This window comes from Cherax quadricarinatus, chromosome 24 (assembly GCF_038502225.1).
Source record: "Cherax quadricarinatus isolate ZL_2023a chromosome 24, ASM3850222v1, whole genome shotgun sequence".
Classification (NCBI taxonomy): domain Eukaryota; kingdom Metazoa; phylum Arthropoda; class Malacostraca; order Decapoda; family Parastacidae; genus Cherax; species Cherax quadricarinatus.
In genome coordinates this window covers 10,047,861-10,068,114 of record NC_091315.1, presented here as the reverse complement: position 1 = coordinate 10,068,114, position 20,254 = coordinate 10,047,861, and the positions used below count along the sequence as shown (strand labels likewise).

The window sequence follows — 20,254 nt, the reverse complement described above, 5'->3', positions numbered from 1 at the left end:
TTATATCCTTCATAAATCTTAATTTGGCTAATCTATATTGCTACCCTGGGCAAATGTTTTCATCACCTTATTGCTATCCTTCTTGATTTGTTCCTGTATGTTTTAACGTCTCAATCGGACGCCTTTCTAGTAAGTTGAACGTTCAGTGATATGAAGCTACGCTAAACACCGCTACTCTGACTTCTGGTCTCTGCTTAAAAGAAAAAAAATTTTTTTAAGGTGCTGACAATGACTTCGTTTAAAGTGGATTAAAAGAGCGATTCTCAGATTCTCTAGGGTTGCATTATTATTATTATAATCAAGGGGGAAGCACTAAATCCGTAGGATTATACAGCGCCTATGGGGGGATGGAAGGCATTCAGGCTTAATTCAGGGAACTGGAGCACAGATCCAATTCCCTAGATCAAGAGCCCCTCACCAGCGTCAAGGAGCCTTCCTTGAGGGGTCTAGGGTTGCAGCAGGAGCTAAAAATTCTAAGAAATTCAATAGATATACGATTTATGATGATCTGGAAGCAAGCTCAAAGTTGTTCACATATACTGATCAAGCATTTAAGAAATTTGAAAATTCAGGCAGCCCTTTGTCTATATTTTGGCTCACTTTAATGAATATATATTCCTTGGGAGCCAAAACTGAAATGATTTCAAAGCTTCTTTGAGAATGTTACAACGGCTAGATATGCATAATAACCGAAGTTATGAAAAATGCTTATTACGATACTACTTTGATAATAGTTGTCTAGATGAAGATAAAGTGAGGTATATGCGTGAAGGATTGTCTTCATTTAATGACAGAAATGATAACGAATAAAGTTTTAAAACTGAAGGTTGAGCGGTCAAGAATACTGAAGAATAAAACCAATGCTTGAACAGTCAGTGGGATCATTAATTATACGTCAAGAATCATTATATTGCTCTAGTTGATATGGAATTCATCTGAAAATTGACCAAAATATAGTTTATATATTCACTGGGAAACAGCTGTTGGGATTTGCTTTCTGGTGCAGATATAAAACTTAAATAAAAAAAATAAAAAGGCTTAATACTGTGACGAACAACTCATACATAACCCGCATATATAAGAATAAAACTTAGGACGACGTTTCCAGCCGACTTGGACCATCAGCTAAGTGTCATCACATAGAAGCAGATAAATACTCTCATGTTTACAACCACAGACACACTCAGTGTCCGTGGTTAAATTCCCGGCCGGGTGAAAACACTGGGCATGTTTCCTTAAACCTTCTGTACCTATTCACCTCCCAGCAATTAGGTACCTGGGTGTTAGTCGACTGGTGTGGGTCGCATCCTGGGACACAATACTGGAGGACCCCAATGGAAACAGACAGACAGTCCTCGATGACACAGACTTTCTTGGGTAATCCTGGGTGGCTAACCCTCCGGGTTAAAAATCGGAACAAATTTGATCTTATTGCTGTTGGTGTGTGTTGAAACACGTTATATACCACTGTAAAGAACTTGACACATTAGATGATTATCAGATCATTTTATTTATGCATATATTTGCTGAATCTGATTTAGCCACAAGTTTTATTGACCAAGTTATCTAAGCTGAAAGAATAAATTAACAAGTTATGAAGGGCCATGTCGCTCGCCTACTTCATTTAAGTAATAATGACAACTAACTAAAGTAAAGTATAAACCCGCCTCTTACACACAGCCTACACTGCCTCAATATTCCAACATTCTTATCTGAAGTGAGACAATCATCAATGATATGGAAGGAAAGAATATTGAGTCAAGTTCTTCAACTGATTCTTAAGCTGACAGTAGGTTTTTGAATTTTCTGCCTTGATTATATATTTATTTCTGTTTCTTATGTCACATCATTTCTGTTTGCCTTTGTATACCCAAAATGGAAGTAATTATTTTGATTGTACATATAATTTATTAAATAATTTTCATACCAATAAATCAATTACGGGAAATTATTAGTTACAAGACATTATTGATGACGATTTTCTTAGGATTATTAACCTGGAGGGTTAGTAACCCAGGATAACCTAATAAAGTCCATGAGGACTGCCTGTCTTCTCTCCACTATGATCTTTAATCCCCCCCCCCGGATGCTACCCACAACAGTTACCTTACACCCAGGTACTTACTGTAAGGTGAATACGGGCAAGTGTAAGGAAACATGTCCAACGTTTCCACTCGTGCCAGAAATCGCTCCCCGGACTCTGTGTGGTAGGTGAGGCTGCTACCAACCAAGCTTACCGATAATGCTCATTATCAACTTACTGATAATGAACAGGAAACGTGCTCTCTTTCAACAGTTATTTCCTGTCGGTCTTCACATAAGACTCATGGTAATTAATAATTATAAAAGGCCTGAAGAAAACAGAGTAATATCACAGTCACTAGGGACGTAGTTATCAAACAGGTACACAAATTAAAGAAAAATAAGCCTCTGGGTCCCGACAAATTGTTTTCATGGTGCAAGGACACTTAATGAGCGTCTAACTAGCCGGGCCAGTATATCATTCCCAGCGGATATCATGTCTGAGGTGTTCAAGATGACTGATGAAATATCTATCTTCATATCAGACGTTAAATCATTTCCATCAAATTGGTTTCAGTTCACATTCAAAACAGTTTCTAACTAATTTGGGGATGATGAATTCAAACCTGAACTTAGTTTTGTAAAATAGATCCCCACGATGAACGATGTCACCCAGACAGCCATTATGAAGAAGAGAAGTCAGAAACCTGACCATCAGTTTGATGTTCGACTACTGCTAGACACTGGTGCCAGAGAACCATACTGAAACCCACAGAAAACGTCTGAAAACTATGATGTAAATATGTTTGCAAGACTGGAAATTTATTTTTGTTATACATAAATATAATGAATTTACGTTAAGAATGTTTTTGTTACTGCATACACCACATTTAATATCTCCGCATTAGTATAATGATAATGTGCTTTTGAATTCATGTATTCATATACAGTTTACATAATTTTGAAATTCTTGCATTTAAACCCCCAAAATCTTAGAAAAACAAGTAAATGAAGTCACTGTAATCCAGCACATACAAGGTTTTTATTGTTTATTATATTAAGAACGGAAAGCGGGCACTAAAATATGACTGTATGACCTTTTTGTATCGTGTTTTCAAATATCAATTTGCACCTGGCAGTTGCAATTAGTTATCAGCATACGTATAAGGAAACGCAAGTGCCTGGACGATTGCATTATGTACCGGTGACACAGTACTTCTTCAGTGCGTGATATGCTTCAAGACTGAAGGTACCGGTGACACAGTACTTCTTCAGTGCGTGATATGCTTCAAGACTGAAGGTACCGGTGACACAGTACTTCTTCAGTGCGTGATATGCTTCAAAACTGAAGGTACCGGTGACACAGTACTTCCCCAGTGCGTGATATACTTCAAGACTGAAGATGCCGGTGACACAGTACTTCCCCAGTGCGTGATATGCTTCAAGACTGAAGGTACCGGTGACACAGTACTTCCCCAGTGCGTGATATACTTCAAGACTGAAGATGCCGGTGACACAGTACTTCCCCAGTACGTGATATGCTTCAGGACTGAAACTCAAGTGATGGGATGGGACCCTAACACAATGTGGCTTCACTCCCTCCACTATGTTTTATTTATGAACTTCACCTACGTGTTTCCTCTCCCCCATGACCCCTCCCATCCTCAATTACCCCTATTTAGCTCTCATAGAATAATGGACACTCACAAATTGCAATTGTAGTTTTTTTTAAATCCCTTAGGATATTCTTAGTATTTCCCAGCATCTACCACATAATGATAACACAAGGAGGCAGCTCTGACGAGAACTCATACTTACACGAACTTTTAAATGTCTGCACAAAATTCAACTTAAACCAGCAAATAATAGATTCATTCATTCATTAGAGGTTTGCCGGTACTTCCGGCCCGGGTCTTCTCCATATGCTGACCCGGCTAGCAAATAATAGAGCCTACTAGACTGGAGAATACACTAGACCTCATCTTCACTAACAATGATGATCTGATACGAAATGTCACCATATCAAAAACAATATATTCAGATCACAACATAATCGAGGTCAGGACTCCATAAATGATATCGAAAGAAACCCAAACTATTTCTTTTCTTATGCCAAATCAAAGTCGAGAACAACATCCAGTATTGGGCCCGTACTTAAACAAGATGGGTCCTACACAGATGACAGCAAGGAAATGAGTGAGCTACTCAAGTCCCAGTATGACTTAGTTTTTAGCAAGCCGCTAACCAGACTGAGAGTCGAAGATCAAAATGAACTTTTTATGAGAGAGCCACAGAATTTGGTTAACACAAGCCTATCTGATGTTATCCTGACGCCAAATGACTTCGAACAGGCGATAAATGACATGCCCATGCACTCTGCCCCAGGGCCAGACTCATGGAACTCCGTGTTCATCAAGAACTGCAAGAAGCCCTTATCACGAGCTTTTACCATCCTATGGAGAGGGAGCATGGACACGGGGGACGTCCCACAGTTACTAAAAACAACAGACATAGCACCACTCCACAAAGGGGGCAGTAAAGCAATAGCAAAGAGCTACAGAACGATAGCACTAACATCCCATATCATAAAAATCTTTGAAAGGGTCCTAAGAAGCAAGTTCGCCACCCATCTAGATACCCATCAATTACATAACCCAGGGCAACATGGGTTTAGAGCAAGTCGCTCCTGTCTGTCCCAACTACTGGATCACTACGACAAGGTCCTAGATGCACTAGAAGACAAAAAGAATGCAGATGTAATATATACAGACTTTGCAAAAGCCTTCGACAAGTGTGACCATGGCGTAATAGCGCACAAAATGCGTGCTAAAGGAATAACAGGAAAAGTTGGTAGATGGATCTATAATTTCCTCACAAACAGAACACAAAGAGTAGTAGTTAACAGAGTAAAGTCTGAGGCGGCTAGGGTGAAAAGCTCTGTTCCACAAGGCACAGTACTCGCTCCCATCTTGTTTCTCATCGTCATATCTGACATAGACAAGGATGTCAGCCACAGCACCGTGTCTTCCTTTGCAGATGACACCCGAATCTGCATGACAGTGTCTTCCATTGCAGACACTGCAAGGCTCCAGGCAGACATCAACCAAATCTTTCAATGGGCTGCAGAAAACAATATGAAGTTCAACGATGAGAAATTTCAATTACTCTGATATGGTAAACATGAGGAAATTAAAACTTCATCAGAGTACAAAACAAATTCTGGCCACAAAATAGAGCGAAAACCCACCGTCAAAGACCTGGGAGTGATCATGTCGGAGGATCTCACCTTCAAGGACCATAACATTGTATCAATCGCATCTGCTAGAAAAATGACAGGATGGATAATGAGAACCTTCAAAACTAGGGATGCCAAGCCCATGATGACACTCTTCAGGTCGCTTGTTCTATCTAGGCTGGAATATTGCTGCACACTAACAGCACCTTTCAAGGCAGGTGAAATTGCTGACCTAGAAAATGTACAGAGAACCTTCACGGCGCGCATAACAGAGATAAAACATCTCAATTACTGGGAGCGCTTTAATTTCCTGAACCTGTACTCCCTGGAACGCAGGCGGGAGAGATACATGATTATATACACCTGGAAAATCCTAGAGGGACTAGTACCGAACTTGTACACGAAAATCACTCACAACGAAAGCAAAAGACTCGGCAGACGATGCAACATCCCCCCAGTGAAAAGCAGGGGTGTCACTAGCACGTTAAGAGACAATACAATAAGTGTCAGGGGCCTGAGACTGTTCAACTGCCTCCCAGCATACATAAGGGGGATTACCAATAGACCCCTGGCAGTCTTCAAGCTGGCACTGGACTAGCACCTAAAGTCGGTACCTGACCAGCCGGGCTGTGGCTCGTACGTTGGATTGCGTGCAGCCAGCAGTAACAGCCTGGTTGATCAGGCTCTGATCCACCAGTAGGCCTGGTCACAGACCGGGCCGCGGGGGCGTTGACCCCCGGAACTCTCTCCAGGTAAACTCCAGGTAGTGGAACGAAAAACTAATGTGAAGGTCTTAGGAGTGATGTCATAGAGCCTCACCTTAAAGGACACAACAGTGTCATAAACACAACCTCGAGGAAAATGATAGAATGGATAATGAGAACCTTGAAAACGAGGGATGCCAAGCCAATGATGATCTTTAAGTCACTTGTTCTGTCTAGGATGAATACTGCTGTACACCAACATCCCCTTCAAGGCAAAAGAAAACACAAATCTGGAGAATGTACAAAGGACCTTTTACACGTAGTATAGTTTCAGTAAAGCACCTCAATTACTGGGAACGTTTGAAGGCCCTAGAGAATTGGTCCCAAATCTACACATACAAATAATTACAAATGAAAGCAAGACTCGACAGAGTGCAGTATCCCCCACTGAAAAGCAAAGGTGCCGTGAGTACACCGAGAGAAAACACAATAAGTGTAAGGGGCCCCAAGGTTGTTCAACAGCATCCAATCATACATAAGGATTACCAATAGACCCCTGGCTGTTTTCAAGAGGGGAGTGGACAGACACCTAAAGTCAGTGCCTGACCATCCAGACTGTGGTTCGTACGTTCGACTGCGTGTGGCCAGCAGTAACAGCCTGATTGATCAGACCCTGATCCACCGTGAGGCCTAGTCATGGACCGACCCGCGGGGGCGGTGACCCCCGGAACTCCCTTCAGGGAGACTCAAGGCAAGTAGAGGAGCATAAGGATGCTGACACTGAGAACGTTTCACTCAACCTACACATTCAGTTTTTTTTTTTTTGTAGCCTCCATTTGGTTGGTTGGTATATTAGATTTAAAGCGTAATTACTACACGAGGGTGTTGAAGACTGCAGCAGGTCACCACCCCACCAGTCAAGGATACTTAAGCCCTAATATAGAGAGTCAAGTAAACTGTAAGTGAAGTACTGAGGTATACATCCCTCTAAGTGTATACATTGTTGCACTCAATGCGTAAACATCAAGGGAGATATATTCCACCTTATATACAAAGTGCTTACATCTGCAAAAGCTATCTTTAACACATTTTATGCATTGCTGATAGTATAAATTTCAAAGCATCATATAGGATAAACATAATATATACATAATGACTAGTAATATCAAAGCTAGTAAGAGAATCTTTAGTCAGACGTTCTGGAGGTGTCAGTGTCCCGTCATCAGACGTTCTGGAGGTGTCAGTGTCCCGCCATCAGACGTACCGGAGGTGTCAATGTCCCATCATCAGACGTGCCGGAGGTGTCAATGTCCCATCATCAGACGTACCGGAGGTGTCAGTGTCCCGTCATCAGACGTACCGGAGGTGTCAGTGTCCCGTCATCAGACGTTCCGGAAGTGTCAGTGTCCTGTCATCAGACGTTCTGGAGGTGTCAGTGTCCCGTCATCAGACGTTCTGGAGGTGTCAGTGTCCCGTCATCAGACGTTCTGGAGGTGTCAGTGTCCCATCATCAGACGTTCTGGAGGTATCAGTGTCCCGTCAACAGACGTTCCGGAAGTGTCAGTGTCCCGTCAACAGACGTTCCGGAAGTGTCAGTGTCCCGTCATCAGACGTTCCGGAAGTGTCAGTGTCCCGTCATCAGACGTTCTGGAGGTGTCAGTGTCCCGTCATCAGACGTTCTGGAGGTGTCAGTGTCCCGTCATCAGACGTTCTGGAGGTATCAGTGTCCCGTCAACAGACGTTCCGGAAGTGTCAGTGTCCCGTCAACAGACGTTCCGGAAGTGTCAGTGTCCCATCAACAGACGTTCTGGAGGTGTCAGTGTCCCGTCATTAGACGTTCTGGAGGTGTCAGTGTCCCATCAACAGACGTTCTGGAGGTGTCAGTGTCCCGTCATCAGACGTACCGGAGGTATCAGTGTCCCGTCATCAGACGTTCTGGAGGTGTCGAAGTTCGAAGTTTTCTGACCTGAGGGTAGGTAAGGATGGGAAGGAAGAGGGAGGGGAGGGCTGGAAAAATGGAAGAGGTTGGGAGGGTAGAGTAGGAGGTGGGAATGCAGAGGTGAGTGGCCCGTCCACTCTGGAGCGTGCTGTGCAGAAGTACTGCAGGAGGTTGTGTCGGAGCGAGATGTGCCGGTGGCAGCAGTGTCAGTAGAGTAGGGCTGGTACTCAGGTGCCCGGCAGGAGATGGCTGGTGGTGCCCAGGAAAACAGGGTCGTTTCTATATGACCCTTGAGTGTTTAGCGTTAGCTTTGATTATAGTAACATGTAGTGTCACTTTCGATTCCAAGACTAAGAGTTTAATGGTATATACACCGAGAGATGTACACTCAGTGGCCACTCTGTTAGGTACACCTGCTCGTTAATACAAATATCTAATAAAGCAATCATGTGGCACCACCTCATTGTCTAAGAACATGCAGACATAGTCAAGAGGTTCAATAGTTGTTCAGATCAAACATCAGAATGAAGAATAAACGTGATGTAAGTGACTTCAGTTTGATTCGATGTGGTTCCCCGGTATTGTCCGGCCCGGGTCGTATCCAGTTGGTGACCCGGCACTGTTTTTTTTTTTTTTTTTTAGATTCGCCGGTATTCTCCCGGCCTGGGCCTTAACCGAGGAATGATTGTTGGTGCCAGACGGGGTGATTTATCTCATAAACTGCTGATCTTGATTTTCACGCACAACAGTTTCTAAGAGTTTACAGAGAATGATGTGAGCGGCAGTACTGGAGCGAAAACGCTTTCTTAATGATGTCAGAGGAGAATAGCCAGATTGGTTCAAGCTGACAAGGAGGCGATAGTAACACAAATAACCACACCTTACAACAGTGATATGCAGAAGAGGATCTCTGAACGCACACGTCAAATCTTGAAGTGGCTACAGCAGCAGACCACACCGGGTTCCTCTCTTGTCAGCTAAGAGAAAACAGGCTACATTCGGCACTGGCTCACCAAAACTAGGCGGATAAATACTGGAAAAACGTTGCCTTGACCTGACGAATCGCTATTTCTGCTGCGACATGCTGATGGTAGGGTCAGAATATGGCGTAAACTTTTGGGATGTGGTAGACCGGAATATTCACAGCATAGATGTGAGGCCAACAAATCTGCAGCAACTGCGTGATGCTATCACGTCAACATGGATAAGGATCTCTAAGGAATGTTACCAGCACCTTGTTGACTCTATGCAAAAGGGAAAGAAGAACATCTACCCAGTACTAGAAGGGTGTATTTCATAAAGTGGCCACTGCGGGTGTCTTTCATTATACCATTATACATACCCTGAGAACTTGCCTTAATCCCTCTTTTAGGGATTAAGGCATTTTTGACCGGTGGTGAAGGTGTGGCACACAGTTTCACTGACCCTTTAATGTAACTGATAAGCTTGAAACAAAACTAACCAACTAATATGTCAAGCTTGTAGGGGCAGAGGCAGCTTGAGTTAATACTTTCCCGTCAAGGAAGGTTCTTGGATGACGGTGAAGGTGCTCTTAACGCAAAGAATTTAACCTGTCCTTTCCTTAGTTGGATAAAACCTGAATGCTTCCTAACCCTCCAGGCACTGTATAGGTAGCTCTTACGTGTTTTGTGCTTCCCTTGAATAAGATTTTTTAACTATTCTATATATTTCTGAACTATATATATATATGTATATATATATATATATATATATATACATATATATATATATATATATATTATTTTTTTTATTATCACACCGGCTGATTCCCACCAAGGCAGGGTGGCCCGAAAAAGAAAAACTTTCACCATCATTCACTCCATCACTGTCTTGCCAGAAGGGTGCTTTACACTACAGTTTTTAAACTGCAACATTAACACCCCTCCTTCAGAGTGCAGGCACTGTACTTCCCATCTCCAGGACTCAAGTCCGGCCTGCCGGTTTCCCTGAATCCCTTCATAAATGTTACTTTGCTCACACTCCAACAGCACGTCAAGTATTAAAAACCATTTGTCTCCATTCACTCCTATCAAACACGCTCACGCATGCCTGCTGGAAGTCCAAGCCCCTCGCACACAAAACCTCCTTTACCCCCTCCCTCCAACCCTTCCTAGGCCGACCCCTACCCCGCCTTCCTTCCACTACAGACTGATACACTCTTGAAGTCATTCTGTTTCGCTCCATTCTCTCTACATGTCCGAACCACCTCAACAACCCTTCCTCAGCCCTCTGGACAACAGTTTTGGTAATCCCGCACCTCCTCCTAACTTCCAAACTACGAATTCTCTGCATTATATTCACACCACACATTGCCCTCAGACATGACATCTCCACTGCCTCCAGCCTTCTCCTCGCTGCAACATTCATCACCCACGCTTCACACCCATATAAGAGCGTTGGTAAAACTATACTCTCATACATTCCCCTCTTTGCCTCCAAGGACAAAGTTCTTTGTCTCCACAGACTCCTAAGTGCACCACTCACTCTTTTTCCCTCATCAATTCTATGATTCACCTCATCTTTCATAGACCCATCCGCTGACACGTCCACTCCCAAATATCTGAATACGTTCACCTCCTCCATACTCTCTCCCTCCAATCTGATATTCAATCTTTCATCACCTAATCTTTTTGTTATCCTCATAACCTTACTCTTTCCTGTATTCACCTTTAATTTTCTTCTTTTGCACACCCTACCAAATTCATCCACCAATCTCTGCAACTTCTCTTCAGAATCTCCCAAGAGCACAGTGTCATCAGCAAGGAGCAGCTGTGACAACTCCCACTTTGTGTGTGATTCTCTATCTTTTAACTCCACGCCTCTTGCCAAGACCCTCGCATTTACTTCTCTTACAACCCCATCTATAAATATATTAAACAACCACGGTGACATCACACATCCTTGTCTAAGGCCTACTTTTACTGGGAAAAAATTTCCCTCTTTCCTACATACTCTAACTTGAGCCTCACTATCCTCGTAAAAACTCTTCACTGCTTTCAGTAACCTACCTCCTACACCATACACTTGCAACATCTGCCACATTGCCCCCCTATCCACCCTGTCATACGCCTTTTCCAAATCCATAAATGCCACAAAGACCTCTTTAGCCTTATCTAAATACTGTTCACTTATATGTTTCACTGTAAACACCTGGTCCACACACCCCCTACCTTTCCTAAAGCCTCCTTGTTCATCTGCTATCCTATTCTCCGTCTTACTCTTAATTCTTTCAATTATAACTCTACCATACACTTTACCAGGTACACTCAACAGACTTATCCCCCTATAATTTTTGCACTCTCTTTTATCCCCTTTGCCTTTATACAAAGGAACTATGCATGCTCTCTGCCAATCCCTAAGTACCTTACCCTCTTCCATACATTTATTAAATAATTGCACCAACCACTCCAAAACTATATCCCCACCTGCTTTTAACATTTCTATCTTTATCCCATCAATCCCGGCTGCCTTACCCCCTTTCATTTTACCTACTGCCTCACGAACTTCCCCCAAACTCACAACTGGCTCTTCCTCACTCCTACAAGATGTTATTCCTCCTTGCCCTATACACGAAATCACAGCTTCCCTATCTTCATCAACATTTAACAATTCCTCAAAATATTCCTTCCATCTTCCCAATACCTCTAACTCTCCATTTAATAGCTCTCCTCTCCTATTTTTAACTGACAAATCCACTTGTTCTCTAGGCTTTCTTAACTTGTTAATCTCACTCCAAAACTTTTTCTTATTTTCAACAAAATTTGTTGATAACATCTCACCCACTCTCTCATTTGCTCTCTTTTTACATTGCTTCACCACTCTCTTAACTTCTCTCTTTTTCTCCATATACTCTTCCCTCCTTGCATCACTTCTACTTTGTAAAAACTTCTCATATGCTAACTTTTTCTCCCTTACTACTCTCTTTACATCATCATTCCACCAATCGCTCCTCTTCCCTCCTGCACCCACTTTCCTGTAACCACAAACTTCTGCTGAACACTCTAACACTACATTTTTAAACCTACCCCATACCTCTTCGACCCCATTGCCTATGCTCTCATTTGCCCATCTATCCTCCAATAGCTGTTTGTGTCTTACCCTAACTGCCTCCTCTTTTAGTTTATAAACCTTCACCTCTCTCTTCCCTGATGCTTCTATTCTCCTTGTATCCCATCTACCTTTTACTCTCAGTGTAGCTACAACTAGAAAGTGATCTGATATATCTGTGGCCCCTCTATAAACATGTACATCCTGAAGTCTACTCAACAGTCTTTTATCTACCAATACATAATCCAACAAACTACTGTCATTTCGCCCTACATCATATCGTGTATACTTATTTATCCTCTTTTTCTTAAAATATGTATTACCTATAACTAAACCCCTTTCTATACAAAGTTCAATCAAAGGGCTCCCATTATCATTTACACCTGGCACCCCAAACTTACCTACCACACCCTCTCTAAAAGTTTCTCCTACTTTAGCATTCAAGTCCCCTACCACAATTACTCTCTCACTTGGTTCAAAGGCTCCTATACATTCACTTAACATCTCCCAAAATCTCTCTCTCTCCTCTGCATTCCTCTCTTCTCCAGGTGCATACACGCTTATTATGACCCACTTCTCGCATCCAACCTTTACTTTAATCCACATAATTCTTGAATTTACACATTCATATTCTCTTTTCTCCTTCCATAACTGATCATTTAACATTACTGCTACCCCTTCCTTTGCTCTAACTCTCTCAGATACTCCAGATTTAATCCCATTTATTTCCTCCCACTGAAACTCTCCTACCCCCTTCAGCTTTGTTTCGCTTAGGGCCAGGACATCCAACTTCTTTTCATTCATAACCTCAGCAATCATCTGTTTCTTGTCATCCGCACTACATCCACGCACATTTAAGCAACCCAGTTTTATAAAGTTTTTCTTCTTCTCTTTTTTAGTAATTGTATACAGGAGAAGGGGTTACTAGCCCATTGCTCCCGGCATTTTAGTCGCCTCATATATATATATATATATATATATATATATATATATATATATATATATATATATATATATATATATTTGGTTTAAACACGACATCACCTTGTATGTATAATTTCTAGGGAGTTCACAGCCTTGGATCTTTTATAGCACTGATGATGGGATATTGAGGCCTCCGAAAAGTATGGATAAAGATGTTGGCACTAAATATGGTGGTTTATATCCTCATAAATATAAAAATCCTTTAGCACACCTCAAGAGAAGCTCGGCAAAATTCCAAACTGCCTTAATCCACTGGGCCATCAATGCTTCAAACATCGGGTGCCCAGTACCACTAAACATGTCACCCTTGATGCCAGCACATACGTGGCCGTGGAAGCTCCAGGATTAATTTCAATATCCTCCCGCCTGGAATACCAGTCTTCACCAGCAGTATAGATATTAATGCATCCACGAACGAGTTGTTTTAAGCAGTTAGGAATAATGCGACTGGCCGGGAATCGAACGCCTCATAAAGAATGGGGAGGTTTGATTTCCGGCCAGTCGTACATTGTTAATTGCTTAAAAGCACTCGTTCGTAGATTCATTAATATATATTGTGTGTGCTGTACTAAACGATTTTTAATTTCTTGCTTCCTGCGCCTTACCATATCTACTCTTACAGTTATATAATGTGTGTGTGTGTACTCACCTAATTCACCTAATTGTACTCACCTAATTGTGGTTGCAGGGGTCGAGACTTAGTTCCTGGCCCCGCCTCTTCACTGGTCGCTACTAGGTCCTCACCCTCTCTGCTTCTTGAGCTTTGTCATACCTCTTCTTAAAACTATGTATGGTTCCTGCCTCCATTACTTCACTTGCTAGGCTATTCCACTTCCTGACGACTCTATGACTGAAGAAATACTTCCTAACGTCCCTGTGACTCGTCTGAGTCTTCAGCTTCCAATTGTGACCCCTTGTTTCTGTGTCCCCTCTCTGGAACATCCTGTCTCTGTCCACCTCGTCTATTCCCCGCAGTATCTTGTATGCCGTTATCATGTCTCCCCTGACCCTTCTGTCCTCCAGTGTCGTCAGTCCGATTTCCCTCAACCTTTCCTCGTACGACATTCCCCTGAGCTCTGGAACTAGCCTTGTTGCAAACCTTTGTACTTTTTCTAACTTCTTGATGTGCTTGACCAGGTGTGGGTTCCAGACTGGTGGTGCATACTCCAGTATGGGCTTAACATACACAGTGTACAGTGTCTTGAACGATTCCTTATTAAGGTATCGGAACGCTATTCTCAGGTTTGCCAGGCGCCCATATGCTGCAGCAGTTATTTGGTTATGTGTGCCTCCGGTGACGTGCTCGGTGTTATGGTCCCCCCAAGATCTTTCTCCCTGAGTGAGGTCTGTAGTCTTTGTCCACCTAGCCTATACTCTGTCTGCGGTCTTCTTTGCCCCTCCCCAATCTTCATGACTTTGCATTTGGCAGGGTTGAATTCGAGAAGCCAGTTTCTGGACCACGTGTCCAGCCTGTCCAGGTCTCTTTGCAGTCCTGCCTCATCCTCATCCGATTTAATTCTTCTCATCAGCTTCACATCATCTGCGAATAGGGACACTTCAGAGTCTATTCCTTCCATCATGTCGTTCGCGTATATCAAAAATAGCACTGGTCCTAGAACTGACCCCTGTGGGACCCCGCTCGTCACAGGCACCCACTGTGATACCTCTCCACGTACCATGACTCGTTGTTGCCTCCCTGTCAGGTATTCCCTGATCCATTGCAGTGCCCTCCCTGTTATATGCGCCTGATCCTCCAGCTTCTGCACTAATCTCTTGTGGGGAACTGTGTCAAAGGCCTTCCTGCAGTCTAGGAAAATGCAATCAACCCACCCCTCTCTCTCGTGTCTTACTTCTGTTACCTTGTCATAAAACTCCAGAAGGTTTGTGACACAGGATTTGCCTTCCATGAACCCATGCTGGTTTTCATTTATAATCTTGTTCCGTTCCAGGTGTTCCACCACTCTCCTCCTGTTAATCTTCTCCATGACTTTGCATACTATACATGTCAGAGACACAGGTCTGTAGTTTAGTGCCTCGTTTCTGCTTCCTTTCTTAAATATGGGGACTACATTTGCTGTCTTCCATTTCTCAGGTAGTTGCCCAGTTTCAAGGGATGTGTTGAAGATTGTGGTTAGGGGCACACACAGCATCTCTGCTCCTTCTCTAAAGACCCATGGGGAGATGTTGTCCGGTCCCATCGCCTTTGAGGTATCAAGGTCACTTAGCAGCTTCTGCACCTCCTCCTCGGTTGTTCGTATGTCATCCAACACTTGTTGGTCTATTCCCTCTTGATGTTCCCTTCTGTACTGTCTTCCCAGAGCCCTTCCTGTCTCTACTGTAAAAACTTCCTTAAATCTCCTGTTTAACTCCTCACATACCTCCTGATCATTTCTTGTGAGTTCCCCACCTTCTGTCCTCAGTCTGATCACCTGGCCTTTGACTGTTGTCTTCCTCCTGATGTGGCTATACAACAGTTTTGGGTCAGTCTTGACTTTCGATGCTATGTTATTTTCATACTGTAGCTGGGCCTCCCTCCTCACCTGTGCGTACTCGTTCCTGGCTCTGCGACTAATCTCCCTATTTTCTTGTGTTCTCTGCCTTCTGTACTTTTTCCATTCTCTATTCCACTTTGTTTTTGCCTCCTTACACCGTCGGGTAAATCAGGGCGTGTTCTGGTCTTCCCATTGTTTCTGTTGCCCTTGGGAATAAACCTTTCCACTGCCTCCTTGCATGCTGTTGTTACATATTCCATCATTTCATTTACTGTCTTTCCTGCCAGTTCTCTGTCCCACGGAACCTCCTGCAGGAAGTTCCTCAAACCTGTGTAGTCCCCTCTTTTATAGTCTGGCTTTTCCCATTCAACTCCTATTACTCTCTTCACATGCAACTCTACTATGTATTCAAAGCACAGAACCACATGGTCACTAGCTCCTAGGGGACTCTCATATGTGATGTCCTCAATGTCTGAACTGCCCAGGGTGAACACAAGGTCCAATCTTGCTGGTTCATCCTCCCCACTCACTCTGGTAGTGTCCTTAACATGTTGGTGCATGAGGTTTTCCAGCACCACATCCAACATCTTGGCTCTCCATGTTTCGGGACCCCCATGTGGCCCCAGGTTTTCCCAGTCAATCTCCCTGTGGTTGAAATCCCCCATAACCAGCAACTTTGCTCTGCTGGAGTGAGCTCTTCTTGCCACCTCAGCAAGTGTGTCCACCATTGCTCTGTTGCTCTCTTCATATTCCTCTCTTGGCCTCCTGCAGTTCTGTGGTGGATTATACATGTGTGTGTGTGTGTGTGTGTGTGTGTGTGTGTGTGTGTGTGTGTGTGTGTGTGTGTGTGTGTGTACTCACCTATTTGTGGTTCTAGGGGTCGAGTCACAGATCCTGGCCCCGCCTCTTCGCTGGTCGCTACCAGGTCTACTCTCTCCCTGCTCCAAGAGCCTTATCATACATATGTGTGTGTGCTTCATATTACTATACAGACCACAAGGCTCTCAATGAAAATACGTTTATAATTTTTTTTTTTTTTTTGAGCGTTATCCTTGTTTACATCAAGAACACTTTTCACAACTGCGTTCTTATACTCTTTGTGTAAAATAAAACTTGACAGCTTTGTCATGTAAAACAAATGTAATAATTTCTACCACAATAAATATCAACCATTCACATATTACATGTTACATCTTAAAAATGTGCTGAGGTTCTTCTGGGAACACACTCTGGAGAGTGATACAGTGGAGGCAGCATCCATACATAAGTGAGTTTATTCAGGTATACACAAATACAGTTACATAGATTACGATAAAGCATACAGGGGAGTACACACACACACACACACACACACACACACACACACACACACACACACACACACAGAGGAGGCCAGGAGCTAGGACTCGACATCTGCAACCTCAACTAGGTGAGGACACACTGTGTACGTTAGGTCCATATTGGAGTATGCAGCATCAGTTTGGAACCCACACCTACCCAAGTACGCAAGGAAACTAGAGAAAGTTCAAAGGTTTGCAACAAGATTAGTCCCGGAGCTAAGGGGTATGTCCTACGAGGAGAGGTTAAGGAAAATCTATCGTAAGGGTTCTTGAATGGAGATATCGTAGGATAAGGTAGACACACTTGTAGGATGGTAGGTGTATTGTCAGACTGAGATGAGAGATGGAGCCCGGTGCCTAGCCTGTTCACGCCTTGTAGGTCTGCCGCCGAGTGAGGACGGGACAGAGGGATCACTGCCCATGTGTATCCCTATGACGTCACACAAAGCCAAAGGCCTACGAGGGATCTCGTGTCTAAAGCACAGGGATGATACTAATATGCTATGCTATATAATACTGGGAATACAGGGATCAGCAACTATGCTGACAGCTCGGTCATGTTACGTATGTCGTCCCGACATACACTACTATACTATAGGCTGAACAGGCAGGCGGATCTGGGCTGATTCTATACAATAACAAATTCATATATAACTTAGAACTAATGGATGGTACAACATGATTTTGACGTAATGGGTGTTAACGTAATCATTACAAACTATAAGAACAAATCATTATACAATATGGATGGAATTGATCGATCGATCTGTATTCATGCACTCTACGGATTCTGAGGAAGAATAATTATATACAAAGAAGTGTTTAACAGAAAGGCAGATTCGGTGCACACAAATCTAGACTGTTAATTCTCAGAATACGGAGGGAACGTGAACACGTAAATTTCTGACAAACTGATCAGCTAATAATAAACACACAGTTGACAATTCATTCATCTCGGACATCTAATTATGCAGGCTGTTTACACTTAAACCCAATTCTGCGAGGGTAAGGTTTACGTATGCAGAATGGTTATCATCTCTGGGAGGATTGAATTCCTCTGCAATGGCTAACACATGCCTTGACTGAGAGAGATCTGAACGAGTATCTACAAAAGATACAACTACAATCACTAGTGACTGTGGAATTACTAATTCGTCTGCTAGGAGTACTCAACTCGACTATTCGATACAGTAATTCTTGGCTCATTACAAGTCACTAAAGGGTACTGGTGGCTTCACAGTAAGAATAAGATCTTCCTGGAGCAGGAATCGAATCACACCAGAACACAAGGGATCGGTTCTTTGGGCATTTTTGACATCCTCGACAGTAAATGGAGGATCTGCAGTAACTACACTAACGTGTCGCGATAAAGCATCTGCGACTACATTTGACTTGCCAGGTAAATGTTCAAAAGTGGGATTGAACTCTTGGATAGTCAAGGTCCATCTGGCTAACCTTCCAGTAGGCTGTTTGTTCTGGAATAAAGGTAACAGTTCTTCCTTACTGGAGGAAAGAACAAACTCGGTGGAGTGGATGACTCCCCCCGGTTGAAAAAATTAACGCTATAACACGCAATATGAGCAAGGGAGAACGAATCTACTATCTCAACTGCAAGCACAGGAGAAAAGAAATGAACACGGTGAACAATGCTGATATTCAATCTGAGTCGCACACAGTGACACGAGGTATCAGCTATAAAGAAACTACACTTACAAACGTTAACATGTGAAAGTTACTCGAGAACTAACTTCTTACAATGCACTGATTACTGTCAACTAGGATGGGATCACCATCTGAAACACAAGGAACAACAACAGACACTCTAGTGAGAACACTTGCTGTAACAGAGACGTCTTTCTGCAGACAGCATGTCACATCAACAAGAGATGGCATTACTAGTTGCAAGTAATCGTTTTCTGACAAGGCATCCCCTGTGGAGAAACTATTACTCGAACTAGCAGTCATTGCAGGGATAGGCTGTGCAGAAGCCTATCGACCTGACGACACTGGAGGACAGGAGAGATAGGGGGGATATGATAACAACATATAAAATACTGAGAGGAATCGACAAGGTGGACAGAGACAGGATGTTCCAGAGATGTGACACAGCAACAAGGGGACACAGTTGGAAGTTGAAGACTCAAAGTTGTCAGGAAGTGGAATAGTCTCGAGAGTGATGTAGTGGAGGCGGGATCCATACACAGCTTTAAGAAGAGGTATGATAAAGCTCATGGAATAGGAAGAGTGACCTAGTAGCGGCCAGTGAAGAGGCGGTTCCAGGAGCTGTGAACCGACCCCTACAGCCACAACTAGGTGAGTACACACACACACACAAAGACGTGAAAAAATGAAGTGGTAGAGGCATTATCCATACATAGTTTTAAGAAATGGTACGATAGGCTCTCGAAGCCAGGAGTAGACCTAGAAGCGACCAGTGAAGAGGCGGCGTAAAGAGCTGAGACTTGACCAACGCAACCGCATATAAGTGAGTACCTATGAGTATACATAAATACACGCACACGCATATAGGGCCAGGAGCTGCGAATCGACCCCTCGAACCACAAATAGGTAAGTACAAACACTCACCTACCTGCAGTAGTGCAGCTGTAGCACTAATCACAATCGCTTGGACAGCACAACGTGCACACACACCCCTGCAGAAGATGCAGCTGTAACACTCTACACAATCACTTGGACAGCATCACAGCCACTGTTAGCAGCAGACAGGAGCTGGAAGCAGCCTCACACACGCACTAGTTGCCACCCACTGTTTATATCCCCGTCGCATCGCCCACATATACTTCACAACAGAGTGAACCTACTTGACACAGGTATTACTGCGTAACGCGGCCTACGTTTCTGACGGCTCACGACATAGTCTTGCAGACACTAAAAAACTTTAACAGCAATTTAAAGAAATCTAACAGGAACGGTCGGCACTGTCAGGGCGCAGTGGTGCCAAATTTTGTTTATGTCATGTACCGATCACATCACACTAATCAGTAAATGATGTGAGGGGTAATTATTACGTGAGTGTTGTGTTCTGCGTTCGGATGAGTTATAACATAGCAACATGAAGGAAGAATGGAAATAATCTGCAATGAGAACATTCATCAATCCGCCGATAGGATGACGTGGTAACTATACTTGAGTTGGCACTTATTGTTTATATACCTGAGCCATCACGCACATGATGTACGAATTAGTTGTGTGAGACTTTATTACGACTCCAATAATTAGATATGTTGGTGAGGTCATAGCACACCTGGCGGGGACACAAATATAATAGGAATGCTAGTGGTCATCACTGAGGCGTCAGCCGCTGCGTCACTAGTTATATATACACACCTGGCCAAGAGGTGGGAAGGGCCTGCTGGACACCATCAAGGTAGCTCAATGGGGAGTCCTGATAACGACGTAGTGAGGTAGTTTTTTTTTTTTTTTAGGAGGCGGAATGTGTAACATCATTA

General features: G+C 43.3%; 1 protein-coding gene across 2 annotated transcripts in view; it reads right to left on the bottom strand.

Moving 5' to 3' along the window:
- LOC128690818 (uncharacterized) overlaps positions 1-19,597 on the bottom strand; it is a 227,336-nt gene extending 207,739 nt beyond the window's left edge. The window contains exon 1 of one of the 2 annotated variants that reach the window (XM_070088165.1): positions 19,371-19,597. The gene's annotated coding sequence lies outside the window, so the exon portion shown is untranslated. The remainder of the gene's footprint in view (positions 1-19,370) is intronic. The other variant, XM_070088164.1, reaches the window with a different exon arrangement.
- Between the last annotated feature and the right edge of the window lie 657 nt (positions 19,598-20,254).